At 39.2% G+C, this 20,235-nt stretch overlaps 1 long non-coding RNA gene across 1 annotated transcript; it reads right to left on the bottom strand.

Annotated features, from left to right (window-relative positions):
* Positions 1–4,349: 4,349 nt before the first annotated feature.
* On the bottom strand, positions 4,350–19,520 carry LOC128630062 (uncharacterized). The gene is made up of 5 exons (XR_008394298.1): positions 19,146–19,520; positions 18,450–18,505; positions 9,652–9,755; positions 7,567–8,713; positions 4,350–7,469 (listed from the first exon to the last, which is right to left on the bottom strand). It is a non-coding gene; the product is annotated as an uncharacterized LOC128630062 (long non-coding RNA).
* Between the last annotated feature and the right edge of the window lie 715 nt (positions 19,521–20,235).

The following is a 20,235-nucleotide window of genomic DNA, read 5'->3' on the forward strand; positions in this document are numbered from 1 at the left end:
GGTCAAGGAAAACAGGGTCGATAAACAAAACGAGAAATGAACTATGACGAGGAACTGGAAGTGGATAATCCAGCGCGAACTAACTTTAAAAATGGAACGCGACTATGCCTACGATACGAACTAAACTAACTCTATGATACTCTCTCGCGTCGTGTGCTGGGAGGCGCGCGGTATATATGTGGACATGATCAGCGTCTAAACCGCTAGCAACTGAGAGAAATACAGACCCATGTGAAATCCCAGCCAATGACAGAACAGGGAGGAGACATGACAGAAACATAAACAAAACACACGTGTCCAGATGTCACTACGGTCAACAACGGAAAAGCAGGTGCTCGCGCATTCGCGCTTAGAGCACGCTGCTTCAAGGGGGAATCATGACACTTTGGTCTTGAGAGACTCTTCCTAGACTTCTTCAGGCTTGAAAGGCTCTTCCTAAACTTCCTCAACTTCTTTATTTTTGAGAACCTCGTCCTCAACTTCAACAAGCGCTATCTTTTTATGAGGAACTGTACAATAGTCAACCATGTGATCCTGAAGCAACTGAAGAACTTCTGAATGGACTACCACAGCTGAGCGAGTGTGAGAGAAACGAACTTGAAAAATCACTGTTGTTAGAAGAGCTCAGTACAGCTGCTCAACAACTGTCAAACGGAAAGTCACCGGGGCTGGATGGATTGACCTCCGAATTTTATAAAACATTCTGGTCCTTGATTGGCCCAGACCTGCACTTTGTCATACTCAGATGTATGGAAACAAAAGTCTTACCCCTCAGCTGTAGGAGAGCTGTAATTACCCTGTTACCCAAAAAAGGAGACCTTGGTAGCTTAAAGAACTGGCGTCCTGTCTCCCTCCTTGGGACAGATTATAAAATCTTTTCAAAGGCATTAACAAAACGCCTTAAAAGATTTTTAGCCACAATACTACATGATGACCAGTCATACTGCATCCCAGAACGCTCAATCTTCAGCAACCTTTTTCTGGTGCGAGACCTGTTGCACCTCACAGAGCTATATAAGGTAGAGATGGGACTAGTGTCACTAGGTCAAGAGAAGGCTTTTGACAGAGTGGATCATGGTTATCTTTTTAAGACCCTAACAGCTTTGGGCATTGGTGGATGCTTCATCTCATGGATTAGGCTGCTGTACACTGATGTGTACAGTATGCTGAAAATAAACGGAACACTAACAATAACTTTTCCATGCGCAGAGGTGTTCCACAAGGCTGTAGCCTGTCCGGTCTGCTGTGTACTCTCCCCATTGAGCCCCTGCTAAGACACCTGCGAGAAAATCTGCAAGGGTTTTCAGTGTTAAGCCCTGACTTATCTGATGTGACCACAGTCAAGCTCACAGCATATGCTGATGATCTGACGGTGATAATCAGGTCAGAGGATGACATCAGTCACGTGTTTTCTGGCCTGGATGTCTTTCAGAGCGCATCATCTGCACGTGTAAACTGGAACAAAACTGATGCCTTGCTTCTAGGTCAATGGCAGGAGGAAAATATACCTCACCTCCCACAGGAGTGTTCATGGAGGGACTGAGAATACTTGGGATCTTCTTTGGCACAGATCGATATATGCAGAAGAACTGGGATGGATTGACCAATAAGGTTCTAGAAAAGCTAAATAGATGGAGATGAATTCAATCACAGCTGTCCTATAGGAGCAGGGTCCTAGTGATAAACAACTTGGCTGCCTCGATGCTATGGCACCGTCTGACAGTATTGGATCCACCTCAAGAACTCTTGCTAAATGCTGAAGATTTGGATATGAAAATTGTCTTGAAAAAACAACATGAAAATGGCCCAATTCCACCAGATTTTAATAAAGTTGAGCAGTTCCAGGAGGTTGTTCTAGGTAGCACTAGAGTTAATCTCTCAACTATGGGAGATAACTGTGTCAGAATTGGAGGCTGTATTGGTGTAGTAATGAATATTCTTCAATGTCAGGAGAAGGTGTATGTAATCTACAGAGAACATGAGCAAATGGAACCTTTCTTTCACTATCCCATAAACTCAATTCAGATGGGGGTCTATTTAGTAGATAATCTCTCATCTAGCCTGAAATGATTGAGCTGAATGGAAATGTGATGACGTATGTGAGGCTACCATATCAAGGCCGATTTGTTGCAGTGCCTTTACTGCACATAAAGTGGTAATGTAATTGAGAATAACATACAGCACTGCCGCATCAAAATAATTCATTTTTCAGTTATTGAATTCCTGCATTTTTAAAGTCATTTAGACATGAAATTAGACTAGGTGTCTTGGGACATTAGAGAGGTGTTCACCACTGGAATGTTGGATGTCTCTGATCCATGTATTCTTAGGAATGTTTATAGCAATTTAAGTTTTATTAATCTTTGTTTTTTTTCATTGAACAGACAGCTATGAGTCAGATGCAGAAGATCCAGCCCAAAAAAAATGCCAGGCGCAAAATGTAGGTGTAAAATTTTTTGTACTATGTTTTCTGCTTTCTCGTAGTAAAGTGGCTTCAACATTGTATAATTTGCTAAGTGCACTGAAGTGTCACAAATGACTTTATTTAAAAAAGACTTTTAAAGGCCAAGCACTCGACTTTTGAGCTCCTCTTTGAGGGACTCTGAGGAAGATGATGCTTTACAGCAAGATTCCACAGGTCTTCCTGCTCCTCCACCAGTCTATCATTTTGATCGACCCACAGAGGGGACTTCAATATCCTTTACAGAAATGCTGACCAGTAACCACGCCATTTACAGAGTTGGGCCATGTTCAGCTGCAGTGTGATACAGAACAACACATTGAGAAACAGATAGTCTTTGAAGACCTTAAGTAGCTGGGTCGTGTGTGTTTAATTAGGATTTCACATGTGAATGTAAGTGTATCATCCCAAATCTATATGAAATGAAGGGTATAGGTCAGAGGTCTCCAACAAGATCCACAGTCCTGGAGAGTTTAGCTCCAACCCTAATTAAACACACACGACCCAGCTATTTAAGGTCTTCAAAGACTGCTTATCTGTTTCTCAATGTGTTGTTCTTTATCACACTGCAGCTGAACATGGCCCAACTCTGTAAATGACTTCAGTGGCCTCCATGTTTACATGTGACAGCGTGTTGTGGTGATGTGTTTTTTTGTTTGTTTGTTTGTTTTTTGTGCGCATACGGGTCAGTTTAAGACCATGATCAGTTCATGCTGAAATATGACATTGGCCACATTTTAAAAATTAGAATTGAGCAATGAGGCTTGCAGTGTGAATGTAGCCTTTGTGTCCTTGTGGACTCCTTTAACGTCATCATCCACTGCCGAAGTTCAAGTCCACTGCTCAAGAACGCAAATACAGAGGACATAAAAATTCCCAGATGTATTATTCTTGATATTGAGGATGCATTGGATAGTGAGCTGTGCACAAGTTTGAAAATCCCAGAAGTCTTTGGGGCACTATGACGCTGGGCAATAGAAGCTGTCGATCAATGTTAGGATTGATTCAAAAGATTTGAAAAATTCATATTGTCAAAATTAGTGTGATATTTAATGTATTTGATGTGATATTTTAACGTCCAAACCCACAACAGCCTCAATAGAGTCTATTACACGGATACCAAAGGACTCCTCGGACCCCTACTCCTGAAGTTATTGTCAGTAAGTATGTCTCAGTTTGTCAGCAGTATCTGTGGTGCTTGAAAATTTGTGAACTGTTTTGGATTTTCTATAGTTTATGATTGTTGACAGGGAAAAATGTATAGAATAGTTGTAAAGGAAGGTAGTTGCATTTTGGGGCCGCTGGGCTACGGATTTCACAAATGTGGCTGAACGAGACTTTGGTGCATGCTGGTGTATAGTTGTGTTTAAAAGCTACAAGGCAAACTGATCGGTCGTACATCTAAGACATGTGACACGGACATGGATTTGGAACAAATGACACATATCATGTCCTAAAAACCTTAACTAGCTGGCTCGGGTGCCCTAACCTGAAAAACAATTTTAAAAAATTGCAATACACATTTATTTTAAAAACTATTTTATCACAAATAAATCAACATTCTTTTTTTTTTTTTTTTTTTAACCTCACCAGCTCCACAAGAGCCTTCAAGATCTGGGTTCCAAGAAACACCTTTCTGTGGAAAGACCTCTACAGCCACCTGTAGTCAGTGCCAGTAAGTTGGTGTAGGCCAAAACTAGCAAGTATTTGGACGGTGACACTATTTGGATACGTTTGGCTCTGTATGCCACCACAATGGATTTGAAATGAAACAACTGAGATGCAATTGAACTGCAGACTTTGTTGTGGATAAAAATGACATGAAATAAACACGAGGGAGACCTAGTATGAGTAATATGTAATTTTATTGAAAATTCACAGGACTGGTTGGATTCACACTTTAAGATCTTTAAGAGTAACACACTATGGTTTATTAGTCACAGAGAAATATAAGAGCTGAGGAGGGCAGGCTGAGAAACACACACACTCTCGTACAGTCAAGGGCGGGCGTGCAGACATAACACACACAAAGGCCCCAACGCACACACACATAACAACATGAGACTAAGGTCTCTCTAAAATTGTTTTCTCTCTCTCCCACTTTCAATCCTAATGGTAGTCAGAAAGTCCTCTTTCAAAACATCATGTTAAATTTGATAAACCTTTTTTTAAACATCATGGTAATGTAGCTCTTTTTAAAGCTCTTTTTAACCCTATTGGTATTGAAATCATAGTCTTTTTAAAATATATTGGTTATCTACTGTGTAAATACAGTATAAATACTGGAGCTTGAGCTCCAGGTGTCAGATCACTTCTGAGAATTCTCATCATTGTGGATCTCGTGAGGTGGAAATAAAATCTGGACCCTTGCTTCTTCTCACTTACGGCTGGTGTCTTTTTTTTTTTCTATCTCCAACTGGGTTTAGAGGTGTGAGTATTTGCTTCTATGTTGAACTTTAAGTGTCTTTGGGTAATAGGCTAAATTTGGGCCAGCAACTTTCAGCTTTAATTCAAGGGGTTGAACAAAAATATCATATGAAACGTTTAGGAATTGCAACCATTTTTATACACAGTTCCCTTATTTAAGGGGCTCAAATGTAATTGGACAGATGAACATAATCATAAATAAAATGTTCATTTTTAATACTTTGTCAAGAATACTTTGCAGGCAATGACTGCTTGAAGTCTGGAACCCACAGACATCACCAAATGCTGGGTTTCCTCCTTTGTGATGCTCTGCTAGGCCTTTACTGCAGCTGACTTCAGGTGTTGTATGTTCGTGCTTCTTTCTGCCTTGAATTTTGTCTTCAGCGTGTGAAATGCATGCTCGATCGGGTTGAGATCAGGTGACTGACTTGTCAATTGCAGAATGTTCCACTTCTTTGTTTTAAAAAACTCCTGGGTTGCTTTTGCAGTATGTTTTGGGTCACTGTCCAACTGTAAAGTGAAGAGCCGTCCAATTAATTTCACTGAATTTGGCTGAATCTGAGCAGACAATATATTCACATACACTTGCTTTGATCTTCTGTCACATCACCAATAAATACTAGTGACCCAGTGCCATTGGAAGCCATGCATGCCCATGCCATCACACTACCTCCACCGTGTTTTACAGATGATGAGGTATGCTTTGGATCACGAGCTGTTCCAATCATTCTGGTACAGTTTGATCTTAGTTTCATCTGCCCAAAGAATGCTTGGTCTGGCTTGTTTAGATGTTTTTTTTGGCAAAATCTAATCTGGCCATTCTGTTCTTGAGGCTTATGAATGGTTTGCACCTTGTGGTGAACTCTGTATTTGTTCTTGTGAAGTCGTCTCTTCATGGGAGACTTGGATAATGATACGCCTGCCTCCTGGAGAGTGTTCTTCACTTGGCTGGTGTTGTGGAGTTTTTCTTTACCATGGAAAGGATCCTACGATCATCCACCACTTGTGTTTTCCGTGGACATCCAGGCCTTTCTGTTGCAGAGCTCACCAGTGTGTTCTTTTTTTCTCAGACTGTACCAAACTGTTGATTTGGTCACTCCTAATGTTCCTGCTATCTCTCTGATGGATCTTTTTTTTTTTTTTTAACAGCCTAAGGATGGCCTGTTTCACTTGCATTGAGAGCTCCTTTGACCGCATGCTGTGTGTTCACAACAACAGCTTCCAAATGTGAATGCCACACCTGGAATCAACTCCAGACCTTTTATCTACTTACAGGCTGCCTGCAGGTCCTTAAAGTCTTATCTCTCTAGATTTCTCCTTTCCTGGAAAGTCATGGAAAGGAAATACTGGATTTTTCTTTCACTGTTGGAGCAAATGGTAATGCAAACAGGATATTTGCTCTGGTCTCCCATCTACCTCTATAGAAGTTTACCCTGCTGTAGTTTACTTAAACCCAGGAATGGATGTATATGCATGAACACAATCCATTATAGCTGATGTATCGTGTAGCAAGACTGAAGTGATGTGCAGGTCTTCAAATCTAATACTTTTTAATATCATAGTCAAGAAATTTCCAATAATGTAAGTGCTGATACCTGCAGCTACCCTGTGCTTAACTGATGAAACAGTGAAGGAACAGCCCACACCTGTCCATGAAACAGATTTTCAGTAAAATGGCCAATTACTTTTGGTCCCTTGAAAAAGAAGGGGCTACATATTAAAGAGCTGTAATTCCTAAACCATTCCTCCAATGTGGATGTGAATACATTTAAATTAAAGATGAGGGACTGCACTTTAAGCCCATATTCATTATTTAACTGTAACTTGAATAAGTGTGTAATAAGCCTCAGCATTTTTATTATAAGCTACAAGCAATCTGCTTCATTACATTTATTCTCAGTGAATATGAAATTACTGCAGATATATTTATCATCCCCGGGGAGGGTCTCTGTTTGCACAAAGGACCAATCACAACTGTTGTCTGCATACACAGACGTTATTACAGTTTTTTAGAGGTGCACATCAGGCAACGCAAAGGTCTGACGTAGAAGTATAAATAGCCTTTTTAGCGTGTCTCGAATTGCAGAAGTTGTCAACTGTTTTGCCTCATGTTCATTAGATGCTGTCCGAAAGAACCCGTTAACATCAAGGGCAACAAGTGCTGAGATTGTGACGGTGATGAAAAGGTGGCTGCAGCTGGCTTCAGACCGTGGAGGAGGATGGAAGAGGTGCAACAAACAGTAGCTTGCCCTGACTAGGAACGCATAAACCATTATAATCAACGAGGAAAAAATTCAGCGGTGATCATTCTGGAGCTCACGAGTCTGGACGCTCTCTTCGCCCTCTGCCCGGAGCTCCGTCCATGTACTTAAAAAAAAAAAAAAAAAAGAGGAAATTTCGGCTGTGCGACATGCGCAGAAATCCTGGCCTGTGTGCCAGAAAAGAAAAGCCACCCCACAGAAGTCTCATATCCCGGCATATGCTTCCTCAGGCGGCAGAAAGCTTTCAGCCACTTCAGCTCCAGCTTGGTGACGGCCAGCTTAGCGAGTCCGAAAGCGGAGGCAGGTTTGTGCTGCTTCACCTGGGAGAAAGGGACAATGAATGAAAAATATTCAACACCCCCATGTACAACACAGCAGCCCCTGGAAATAAAAGTGAAATACACAGAAGTTACTTACATTGATCAGAAAGAGACCGCCGTCAGCCTTCTCGAGGTTCTCAAACTCCTCAGTCGTGAGGTTCTGCAGGACTCCGGTCCTGTGTCCGCTGACCGAAAAGAAGTGAGCACACAGCAGCCCGATGCAATGGTTGAGCATGTCCGGGTCTGCTGGACGAGCCTTCAGATCAGCGAAGCAGGGACAGCGTCCGACAGTTTGCCGTGCAGGAGCCGTAAGTACTCCCACGCTCTTCTCCGCTCGCACGCCTTGCCTGTGGAGCACGACTCGACCGGACAGATGTCTGCACTCCCACTGCAGCAGTCTTTGGAGACTCGACAACCTCGTGGAGCCAACTCGGCCCTCGGTCAGTCTCTCATCGAGTTAATGGAGGAACTTGGAAACGCGCGTCAGAAATAACTTGGCCGTAGTGACCTTCTACCGCTGGCACAATGATTTCATCCATTCAAGGACTCTCGAGACATTGTCAATGTACTTCAGGTGGGCTGCCAGGGGACTGTCCGTGTTGGCCCACAAAGTGAAGGAAGTGCTCGACGTGTCTCCTCTCCTGCTTGCTGTTGGCCGTGGCTTTGGGGACATCTCTGAGGCCTGTCAAGCCGAGCCGTGTACACTTAACATTGGCTCTGGAAAAAAAAAAAAGGGGGTTGGGCAGGCGGCCGGGGACATGCCGGGCTACTAGTGCTGACAGCCGCTCAAATTCTGCGGAGAGTTTTGCTACTTTTTCGATCAGTTGAGAACATTTGCAACTTTTAGATTTCTTCGCCTCACCGAAAGCTTGCAGTTGTTGTTGAGCAGCTTTATTTTGGCGCCGAGTAGTAACTTCCTGACCGTGTCCCCGGCGAGCTGGTGAAGGTCGAACAGGTGGCAGTCTAGCCGGCGGAAACCTTTCCTGCTGCATGCAGACACCGGGCAGTCCAGAGGATCCGCATATCACCCGCTCGCCGCCGCCAGGTGAAGCCCGCGTTCCTCTGGACCCTGCTGATGAATCTGGGCGAGATGAGCCTGCACGTTGGTGTAGAAACGCCGACAAACTGGACACGCTCTCCTCCGTGACATCTTGCTGTTCTGCAAGCAGCGCCGCTAGAGCGGGTGCCTTTATATTCAGCCAATCAGGAGGGCGGTCCCATTAGCAGACCTAATAGGAACCACCCTGCAGCAAAAAAACGGCATGCACTGCCTATTAGGGACGTTTAAACGCTTATAAATGTGCCCTTAATAGCTACTATGGTGGAATAAATTACATACTTAAATTACAATGTTTCAGCTGTGTTCTCTTGCTATTTAAGGACGTTCCGATACTTTCGCATGCTTACAAATGTGCTCTGAACAACTGCCACGGTGGAATAAATAACATGTTAAAATAGTACAGAATGTTTCAGCTATATGCACTTGCTATTAGGGACGTGCCGATGCTTCCGCACACTACCAAGTGTGCTCCGAAAAATTGCCACGTTGTCATAAACAGGGTTCCATTCTTTCCTCACACAGTTCTTTGGCTATCTGCACAGGCAAGTTACCAGACATCGCAGGCTTCGAACAGCCAGTGTGCAGGGAGTCAGAGTTTTTAATTAAGCACTTGAGCACCATTAGGCGGTTCATTTCAGGCTCTCCGTCACATTTTATGTGAATGTGGCCATGACATTCCTCACAGTTGCCTCTAATTTCTATGAATTTCTCTGTGGCTGATGGATAGACCTTGGCTCTTTTAAAGACAAATGTGCAGGGGCTTTTCACTTCTTCCCAAATGTGATGATTTATCACATGTGTCCAGATGCTACACTTCAGAATTGTGTATTCCCTTTTTTGTGTTTTCAGAGAACTTGTTTTTGTACTGAATTGTTTCGGGCATGAATTCAATCCATTTCTGAAATGAAACTTCAAGATAAAAAGTCTGGCAATCTTTTGGTCTTGGGGAAAGGGACCTGGCTCAAAATGAGTGTCATCACTACTGCCACTTGTTTCATGATCACTTTCATAAATAAACCCTAAAGCAGTCCAGATGTTGTGTCTAATAATAATGCACCTGTAGTAAATCTACGCTAATCAGAATTGTGATAAGTGTTTTATTCATACAACCAACAGAAGTACCTCAATTTAGCTGAAAGGAGCTGTCTCGCGCTGTCTGATTCTCAACAGTCATCTCGCTCGGTTTGAATGACGCACCTGCGCACTCAGCCACGCCCACCAGATGACTAAACAGTAGAAATGAATGGAATAGGGATATAAATAAATAGATCAATAAAAAAGATTGCACTTTGCATTCCATATTTTCTCCATCACAGTGATTGCAAATGTTATATTATATTTAGAGCTGCAACAACTAATCGATAATAATCGATTATGAAAATCGTTGGAAACGAATCTCATTTTCGATTAGTTGGTCTGCACGGTGCGTTTACTCATTACATTACTTCTGTACTGAAAACACGCTTCGGAGAGTAAATATTAAAGTAGTGTCCTAAATGAAGTACTGTACACTTACACCATGTACTTACACTACGCACTACTCTCCCGTCTAGTGCAATAGGGGTCCCCTAGTGGTCAGTTGTGTAATTGCAGGGGGTCCTTGGGAAAGTTTGATTATATATATATATATATATATAAAAGGATCAAAACATTCAAATGAGATGTTTTACAATTAACCAATTTGTTTATTTGCGAGCAGTCACAAATATCACAATTGTTCATTGATGGAATTTACTTTAAATTTATTTACAAATGAAATGATAATTTGCAAAAACCTGAGTGGTAGAGAAGGTCAAGTGTTGCATTGATGGATAAACAAATAAATAAACAAAATATAATTCTAAGAGTCAAATTATATGTCACACCAACAATAAAATGTAAAAAATAAAACATTGAAATGTTTTGATTCAATTTTAAATGTCCAATGTTAACATTATTAATGTTGAATATTAATAAAATAAAGCAACATATATATAAATGACTATAATTGTTGTGGAGCGAGGGGGTCCTTGTGGATTGTTCAAAATAGGCTAGGGTTCCAGAGCGCACAAAATGTTGAGAATCACTGGTCAAGTGTATGAATTTTAGAAAGGTAATATCATCTCAAATGGAACGCAGTAGTGGTGCATGACATCATACACATGTAATGTAATGCCGCTAGCTTTAGCAGATACCCAGGGTCACCGACAATGACTTTCTTCAGTTTACTGTTTACGTCAACGTTACCTTTTATTCCCAAAAGGACTTCAGTCACCATCAGACATCAGACGGAGGAGTAATCATCAAGTGACAGAGGAAGAAAGTGTGCAACCTCCAAGTCCTCTAAGGCAGGGGCACATTTTATATTAAACCACGGAGAAGATTAAACTTTACAAACTGGGGTTTGTGGAGCAGGGAAGCACGACAGTGATGCACGAGCACAAAGTTATGTTTGTATCCAAAATTCTCCACAAAATGTAAGGGGTTGTAGAAACTGGTGCAAGTTGCTTAAAAGTAAAACTCTTCCCACACTTCATTTATCAAAGATAAATGAGATACAGGCTGATTCTGGGTGTGGACCATTATGACTAATTGGGCTTCTAAACACAATATTCAAACGTCACAAAATGTGGTATACATGGACAACAAGACATAGAATAAGCATGTCATGTTTCATGGATTTCTGGTGCTCTGAGTGCCAACAACAATTTTTTTAAAATATCAGCCATTTATATCAATGAGAATGAGAAAAGAAGGCCATAACACTAATGTTGTCCACCAGAGGGAGCCACATGATAACAAATCCTTTCAGGTAAACCTTTCATAGTTTAAAATCTCTGTATAAATAGTTCAATTGGTCCACTATGCATAAAATTCATTATAGTTTCATAACTTTAATAAAGTCTTAAACCATCTAAGCCTAATCCGTTTGCAAAAGAAATCATGATCTTCAAAATACCTTCATTTTTATATATCCTAAATACTGAAAACATTTGTTAAGTTTCTAGACATGACTGAATGCATTGTTGTCCAATTAAAATGAAGACAATATTATTTGTGCCTTTCCCATGTTGACTCCTGTCTTGGAGTCAGGATCACACTGCTGGTACTGGCAGTGTCCGGCTCTTTAAGAACTCACTTACACATGATGTGTCACTCATTACCATTCTGTTTCTTTCCAACAAAAAGAGCTTTTTAATGCATTAAAACTCGTGTTGTGTTTCGCTAAAAGGGAATGCTGTATCCATGGAATTGTCATTGCCATATCATGGCACATATGGAGAAATGAAGCATTTGTTTTAATTCTATGTTGCTTGTAGCATTTTAAGACGTATTAAGGCACAAGTGAGGTGTAAGAGGCTGTGCTACACCTCGCACAGTCAGCAGAAGACAGCAGCAGTGCACAGCAAGAGTTGCCATGTGGGGGAACTCAGTTACCCAGAATACTCCAGGCTGATTAACTGGGATTGCCTGCACTTGCCAGACCGGATGCTTAAAGCCAGACTTTGAGGCCACTTTTTGTCATACCTTTGTAGTGGGGAGAAAATTTGCCTCATGTGGGAACTACTGGGGAAGGGAAGTTGGGTCAGAGCCACTCAAATGCCAGGTGCCCCCTCAGGAAATTCTTTGAGGACGGGGCTCACAACCTAGGTAAAATCATCTCCCACCCTCCCTGCTCCACTTTGGTTGCTCTGCTTCCTTACTCAGCTGAGGTCATTACTCCACTGCGTGGTTCCACTGAGGATATCCCCTACTCCTCTGCTCTGCAGAAGATACCATTACAGCTCATGGCCTCACCACTCTGTCTCTCTGTTCTGCCTCCAATGTCACTACACCACCGTGTAATGCATGACATTCAGTGTATTTTACGTTACACCCATACTGTTCCTCATTATCTCAATATCATTCAAAAATTGACTGTTCTGTCTCAGATGAGTGATGAACTTGATTTTGAAGCTGTGTTTCCTGATGTTGGTGTTGCACTTCCACCAAAAAGTGTTAGTGAACCTAGTAATCATTTCTACATTTGAATATGATCATGAGGCACATGGCTCTCACTTCACTTATTCTACAGGGTTCGGCAGGGATTTGATTCAACCTACTAAAGAGTGGAGAAGCGGATACCAGAACTTTGCATGCTGAATGCCCAGTTTTTGTGGGCAGTACGTGGGGTAAATTTCCAGTAAGCACCTCTGCAGAAAATGCTTGGCGTATTTGGTTATTTTTATTAATGTACTCAATTTTACTGAAAATTGGAAACAAAATCAGTGCTCACTGATATCCAAGCAACTTCATAAATCTTTTGTAATATTTCTTTTAATCTTTGATTTAGTTGCCAATAAGTGGCTCTGCTGTCGGGGACAAGAGTTCAGGAGAAGGTGCACTCTGTACAGGTCCGACTGAGACTGAAAATTGAAACTCTACCTAAAGCAAGCTGAAAAGATTTTCAGAACTAAGATATTTGGCATTGATCAAAGGGGCTGATTAGATTTGTACAAATTTTTTGTAATGTGTATATGAAGAATAAAATACAGAATTGATATGAAAGATAAATATATTAGTTTACTATTTTACAATATTGTGTAATCTCTAGATAAAGGTGATTACTGCACTTCCCTGTTTACTGTTTTATCAAAGGCTTGACACAGTGGATCATGAAATATTGCTGCATAGATTAAATAGATTAAATTGGTCTATTAAATCATTTAAAAATTATTGAGGTAATCTCAGAGAGGCTATTCGGGTTAAATAAAGGCTAAATAAATAAATAAATAAATAAAATGGCTCTTTCCACAGGTGATGGCTAATTCCCTGCTTTTCTTGTAATACTTGATTTAATCTCCCATCCCTTCAGTTCTCTCATCTTCGTGTAATCTCTAATCAAATATCATTTGTTGGAATACCCCCTCTCATAAAGGGGTCTTCTACTCTCATGTTTAGTTAATCTGTCAAAGAGTTCTAGTCTGTTGTCTGCAAAAATACAACAAAATACAACAAAGATTCATTCTTCTCCCTTCCTGAATTCCTTTCTTAATATCCTTCTGGTGAATAAAAAAACAAAATCCTTTAGTCTAGGACTATTTGTGATGTACACTAATCTAACATGTTAATATCCCATCTGTGCTAACGAGTGATAATCCCAATAATACAGAACTAAAATAGAGTAAATGAGGTTGAGATCTAGACATGTATTTACAGTTCTCTAGTCTCTTTTATCCCACTAATTTTTATTCAAAACATCCTATTGAATTTGTTTTTTACTGTGTACAACAATAGTGTTTAGTTTAAAGGGTAGACGTGCACGCACCCCTTTGTCCCTTATTAACTTACAACTGCACCACACTCAAAATATCACTCAGACCCTTCATACATGACATTTAAACTTCCTTCACTTTCTGTAAATATCTCTAATCATGAGTAATGCGTATGTGTATTTAACTAGTCTAACAAAATTGATCATCTATGAGCTTGGTTTCAATTTAATACAAATTTGTTTCCTTCGCTGAGCGCCATTTGTGAAAGGCGTAAAAACGTTCCATTATAAATGTATCCATTTCATTTAAACTGTATTTGATCCTATAAAGTTGGTGTTAAGTCTACTCATGTCACGAACTACATTTCCCATCCTGCACTGCGGGCCACAAACATCTCTGCCATGTACTGCAAATCCCAGATCACACACCTGCATTAAATTCACAGCACAATTACAGCCACAGTATAAAGACTTTCAATTCACTCACAGATTGTGCAGTATACGCTCCATTCCACGTGTTTGTGACCATTGCACTGTCTTATTTAAATATTGAGACTTGTGTTTCGTATACATTGTATTACATGTCCATAGCACACCGCATATAATATATATTTGTATATTCACACATTACTTTATTCTATTCAACAGTCTACGGTTCAGTAAAGAAACAAGTCTCTCAAACTACACTGCTGCAAAGAGACTGTAACTGAACTAAACTAATAAACATGTCACTGCAGTGAGACCCACATCAGCACAACAACAGGTCACATCAACAGCAAAAGAAACCACCACGTAACATGCAACACTGTCCGATCCAGACACATGTCATCCATGCAAATCCTAATTCAACATCAACTATTCATCTTATTCTAATGTGAAGGACTCAACACATCTGGAATAGACAGAAAACATGTTACAAAAAGTTTGAAAATAAGTGTAGACTAATATTACCATCAAATCTTACTAATTATTCATCACTGGACATAGGCACTGTTTAAAGAGAAATATACAGCAAATTATTCATCACTGTGCAACACGAATACCTCACGCCAAAAGAACTCACACTTACACTGCTCAACTTAGTAAAACAGCAGTTACATTATTATTATTATTATTATTATTATTATTATTATTATGTATTTATTTATTTTTTGCTTTGAGTTCATTGCACTCGTGACGTGAGTGACCAGTTGGCATGGCAACATCAGGGCACGTAAAGATTTATAGACACATACAGGAATCAAAGATACACAAATTAGTGATGGTTATTCCAGCTCTTTTCAGTGAGTCAGTTCATTTGGCTCAGCAATAAACTCCCAAACGACTCTTCATTCAGTACGACTAATGGCTTTTATAATTCAGCCAAATTTAGCAATATTTGGACCCATGATTAGTATGTGTGCACATATATCACTTAACTTGTTCAGTGTAGGCTAATTATACTAACCTTTAATTGTACATCATTTTGGATTATGTTTAGCATAAAACCTTAAATAATATAAAAACAGACATTATTACCCATGTGTATAAAGTGTTTTATTTAGCTTGATCTATCCAAAACTCAAACCATTCCAAACAAACCACACTCACTACACTGCTGGACTACAGGTAACAGCAGCGCACCCCTCACTCACGTACTCCAGTTTTAATCGAAGGTTCACATTTCAAATTCCTGTTGGAATCTTTCTGACCATGTTCATGTACAGTTTGTATAAGATTTAGTTCCACTTATTCCTACTGATTATTGTGCAGTGTTTAACAGAGGTACAGTATATTTTGAGATGTTTACATAACCTTTGAAAATAAATTATTGGTTTTAACTTTGCTTTCTGTTTCTGTTGTAGATTTTTAGCTTATTTATTAAATGATCTGGCAGAGAGAAAATGGGAGTGAAAAACTTTTGGTAGGTTTAGTATTGAGCCATAAGTTTAAAAAAAATAATAATGTTGCAGTGGCACGAAGCTCAGTAGAATTTTCTGCCATAAGTTTAATTTCCCCAAAGTTCTATGATTTTGCTGTAGCAGTGACATTGATTTGGGACATCCATCCATCCAGCCATCCATTTTCTGTACCGCGTATCCTACACAGGGTCGTGGGGGAGCGTGGAGCCTATCCCAGGGGACTTGGGGCACAAGACAGGGGACAGCCCTGGATAGGGTGCCAACCTGTTGCAGGGCACAATTGCACACACACTCACACACATTCACACACTACGAATAATTTGGAAATGCCAATCATCCTACAACACATGTCTTTGAATTGGGGAGGAAACCAGATCACCTGAAGGAAACCCCCGAAGCATGGGGAGAGCATGCAAACTCCATGCATATGATAGTTGTTGTTATTGTTATTATTGTTGTTATTATTATTATTATTATTATTATTATTATGAGGATCCTGTTGTGGAGAGGCTTTTCCAGCCTGTCTCTCTACCACACCTTAAAGCATCTTAACATCACAGGACAACAAATGAAAAGAACTATCAGGAACACCACAGAGGCTGCTGAGAGAGCTTCAAGAAGGCTCTGGAGGGTTATCAGCAATTTGGACATAGGCCAGGTCCAGGGAGTCTTAGGATTAAAGACCCGAAACACCCAGTGACTCCAGGTTCCATCACTAATGTGTCCAAAAGCACATTGCAAGATGTATGAAAAAAACATGAAAATATTAATAATAAAAATTCATTCATTAATTCCATAAAAATCAGAAAAGTTGGCTGGACTAGAAAAAACATGCACAATGACCATCCGAGCTGTTTTTTATTTTATTTTTATTTTATTAATTACATTATTTTTGCAGACCCAGCAGATACAGTCAGGTTCATAAATATTTGGACATTGGCAAAGTTATTGTTTTTAAAAATATATATTTTTACCACAGTATATTGGAGTGGAAATAAAATAATATCCATATTCATTCTTTCATTCCAACTCTAATATACTGTGTTCGACAGCTAAAATAATAACTTTGTCAAGTAACGAAGAGGAAACATTAGCATTGTCTGTATACCAAAAAAAAAAAAGAGAACCTCTATGTTATGTTAGTATCAGGGTACTGGTATTGTACCTCCCCATAGTCCACCTCCTCTGTATTAAAGGTCATTTTAGATAGCAACTATAGAAAATATAGTAGTTTAAAAAAAACAACACCCTACTACACACTCGTCTCCTCGTGCTGCAAGTGCACACTGGTTTTGGCCTAGTAGGGCGAGTAAGGGGAATTGAACACAGGTTATTGGGGAAAAATAAAATGTAAAGCAAGGCAATGTTCCTAAGCATACCTCCAAAGTTGTAACAAAATGGCTTAAAGACAACAAAGTAAATCTACTCGAGTGGCCATCAGAAACACCCTGACCTGACTCCCAAAGAAAATTTGTGGACTGAAGTGAAAAAGCATGTCTGAGCAATGAGGCCCTCAAAACAGTTCTGTCTGGAGGAATGAGCACAAATTACAGCAAATCATGAGAAGCTTGTGGAAGGCTACCCCAAGTTCAATCAATGAACAGGCAATACCACTAAACACTAACAAAGTGTATCTAATTAATAATCTGTCATGTTGGGCTTGATGGTTGCACTCAAGTCTTGGTTTGAAGACAGATAGTGGCTTGTTTAAGTGTTTAAAGGTCCATTATTCGCATCAAAGGATGTTTGATAGTTCACAGTAATTCAATTTCACAAGTAAAATCATTTTGGCTTAAATCTTAATTCACTGAGTCATTTAAGTCATTCACGAGTCACAAGTTTCCACATACACACACATACGAGTTTGTATGTGTGTGTGTGTGTGTGTATATATATATATATATATATATATATATATATATATATATATATATATATGTATGTGTGTGTGTGTGTGTGTGTGTGTGTGTGGTAGGGCTGCACGATTATGGCCAAAATGATAATCCTGATTATTTTGATCAATATTGAGATCTCGATTATTTATCATGAATCATCATGCTGTAGAGATTTGTTAAGTCAATTACATCACATACACATCATATGAAGAAAAAACTTAACTCCTTACATTAATACATTAGATGTATTGTACACTAGCATTAATGTCTGAAAACTAAGCTTAATTTCTGACAGGGGTTTGAATGTTTTCAGATAGAGAGTATATATTTATAAGCAAAATGCTCAGGTACAGGTCTAATACTCAACTCTCGGACCATTGTGGATGTTTAAAACTAGTTGTATGAAACATGTATGTATTCTGCCGAAGTTTTGCGTTTAGGGGTGTGTGTGAGTAGGGTGGGGGTGGGGGGTTAACTTCACGCAGATAACCTGCGTTTCCCAAAGCCCGCTTCCTCGAGCTTTAACGGCAGAAGATTAAAAAATATATTCATTTGTATTGGTTATATGTCCACTCAATACACATTATTAAGACAATACACATTGTGTCCTTTTTTGTGTGTTTATTCTATGAGAAATAGAGAAGCTTGAATGTACAGCGAATGTCCGATATAAACCAACTTTAACGCGCGCGCGGATTACAAAACTTGTTGAACAAAAATTTTCTTCGATTATTATCATTTAGATTAGGGAGCAATAGCTAATTATCTGACTAAAACTGGCTGGCATCTGCTCGATGCTTACTACAAAGTAGTTAATTAACATTCGTTTAAAAACAAGAACACAATTATAAACATAAATATTATAATTATATTTCGCTTAAACATCCTTACCTTAAACTCCTGAGAAAAGTTAAAATTGAAGAAAGAAAACCCCGTGTCTGCTGTGTCTAGAACAACATAGAATACTATTAGAAAATGGCGAACAGATTAATAAAAACTGAGGGAACAGATTTATAAAAACTGAGGGAGCAGATTTATAAAAACGGAGGGAACGGATTTATAAAAACGGAGGGAACAGATTTATAAAAACGGAGGGAACAGATTTATAAAAACTGAGGGAACGGATTTATAAAAACGGAGGGAACGGATTTATAAAAACTGAGGGAACAGATTTATAAAAACTGAGGGAACAGATTTATAAAAACTGAGGGAACGGATTTATAAAAACTGAGGGAACAGATTTATAAAAACTGAGGGAACAGATTTATAAAAACTGAGGGAACAGATTTATAAAAACGGAGGGAACGGATTTGTTAAAAAAAAACCTGGGGGAACAGATTTGGTAAAAATCTGTAAATAAATAAAAATAAAAATAAATAATTAAAAAAACCTTGAGGGAACAGATTTGCGAAAAAAAAAACCGGAGGGTGCAGATTTATAAAAACCGAGGGTACAAATTACAAGTTAAGAATTACTATTACAATTTAAGATTAAAATTACTTGTTGAACAACAACTTGATTTGTTGATTGGCAAACAAGAACTCAATTATAAACATAAATATTATAATCATATTTAAACATCCTTACTGTGACTCCTGAGGAAAAATGTGTCTCCTACAACCATGGGCGTAACCACGTATTCTTTTGGGGGGGGCGTGTCCCCGCCAATGTTGAGGTAATACCAATCTTTCCCTCCCAATATACAGTAGAAAATGTTTTCTATATGTCCCCCTTTAATGAACCTTGCAAACTGATCTGTCTTTTCATCTATTCTATTTATTTACGTCTACTCGTTTTTAATATATTTCCGTTTGTTAAGGAAAATGGGTGAGTGCCCCCCTCCAATTATACACTTGGTTGCGCCCATACTCAACGCAAAAATGGCGCGAGTATCAAATAAAAATGTCGTCTGTCCACCGGATGGCGCTCAGATCACACATACAAACACAGCACAAACCTACAGACCTTGTGGGGAGGCAAGACTGGTAAAAAACTAATGCCATATATCAGGGGTGCCCACACTTTTTTGACTTGCGAGCTACTATTAACATGACCAGTCGAAGAGATCTACCTACACTAAAAATGCGAAACATTTATTTATTTATATATACACTGCGTATACATACATACATATACATACATACATATATATATATATATATATATATATATATATATATATATGTATGTGTGTGTGTGTGTGTCAGTGCGTATGTGTATGTGATTATAGCGAGTGTGTATGTGTGATTATAGTGTGTGATTATAGCAAGTGTGTATGTGTGTGTGATTATAGCGAGTGTGTGATTATAGCGAGTGCGTATGTGTATGTGATTATAGCGAGTGTGTATGTGTGATTATAGTGAGTGTGTGATTATAGCAAGTGTGTATGTGTGTGTGATTATAGTGTGTATGTTTGATTATAGTGAGTGAGTATGTGTGTGATCATAGGGAGTGTGTGATTATAGTGAGCGTGTATGTGTGATTATAGTGAGTGTGTGTGATCATAGTGTGTATGTGTGATTATAGTGAGTGTCTGATTATAGTGTGTATGTAATAAATAATACTACCAATAAAACTATAAATTATAAATAAAACTATAAATAATACCACCAAAACAATACTCCATAAATAAAAGAAAATAAAGAGATAATTAACTATATACTAGATATTCCTACTA

Source organism: Ictalurus punctatus, unplaced genomic scaffold (assembly GCF_001660625.3).
Source record: "Ictalurus punctatus breed USDA103 unplaced genomic scaffold, Coco_2.0 Super-Scaffold_100046, whole genome shotgun sequence".
NCBI classification, from domain to species: domain Eukaryota; kingdom Metazoa; phylum Chordata; class Actinopteri; order Siluriformes; family Ictaluridae; genus Ictalurus; species Ictalurus punctatus.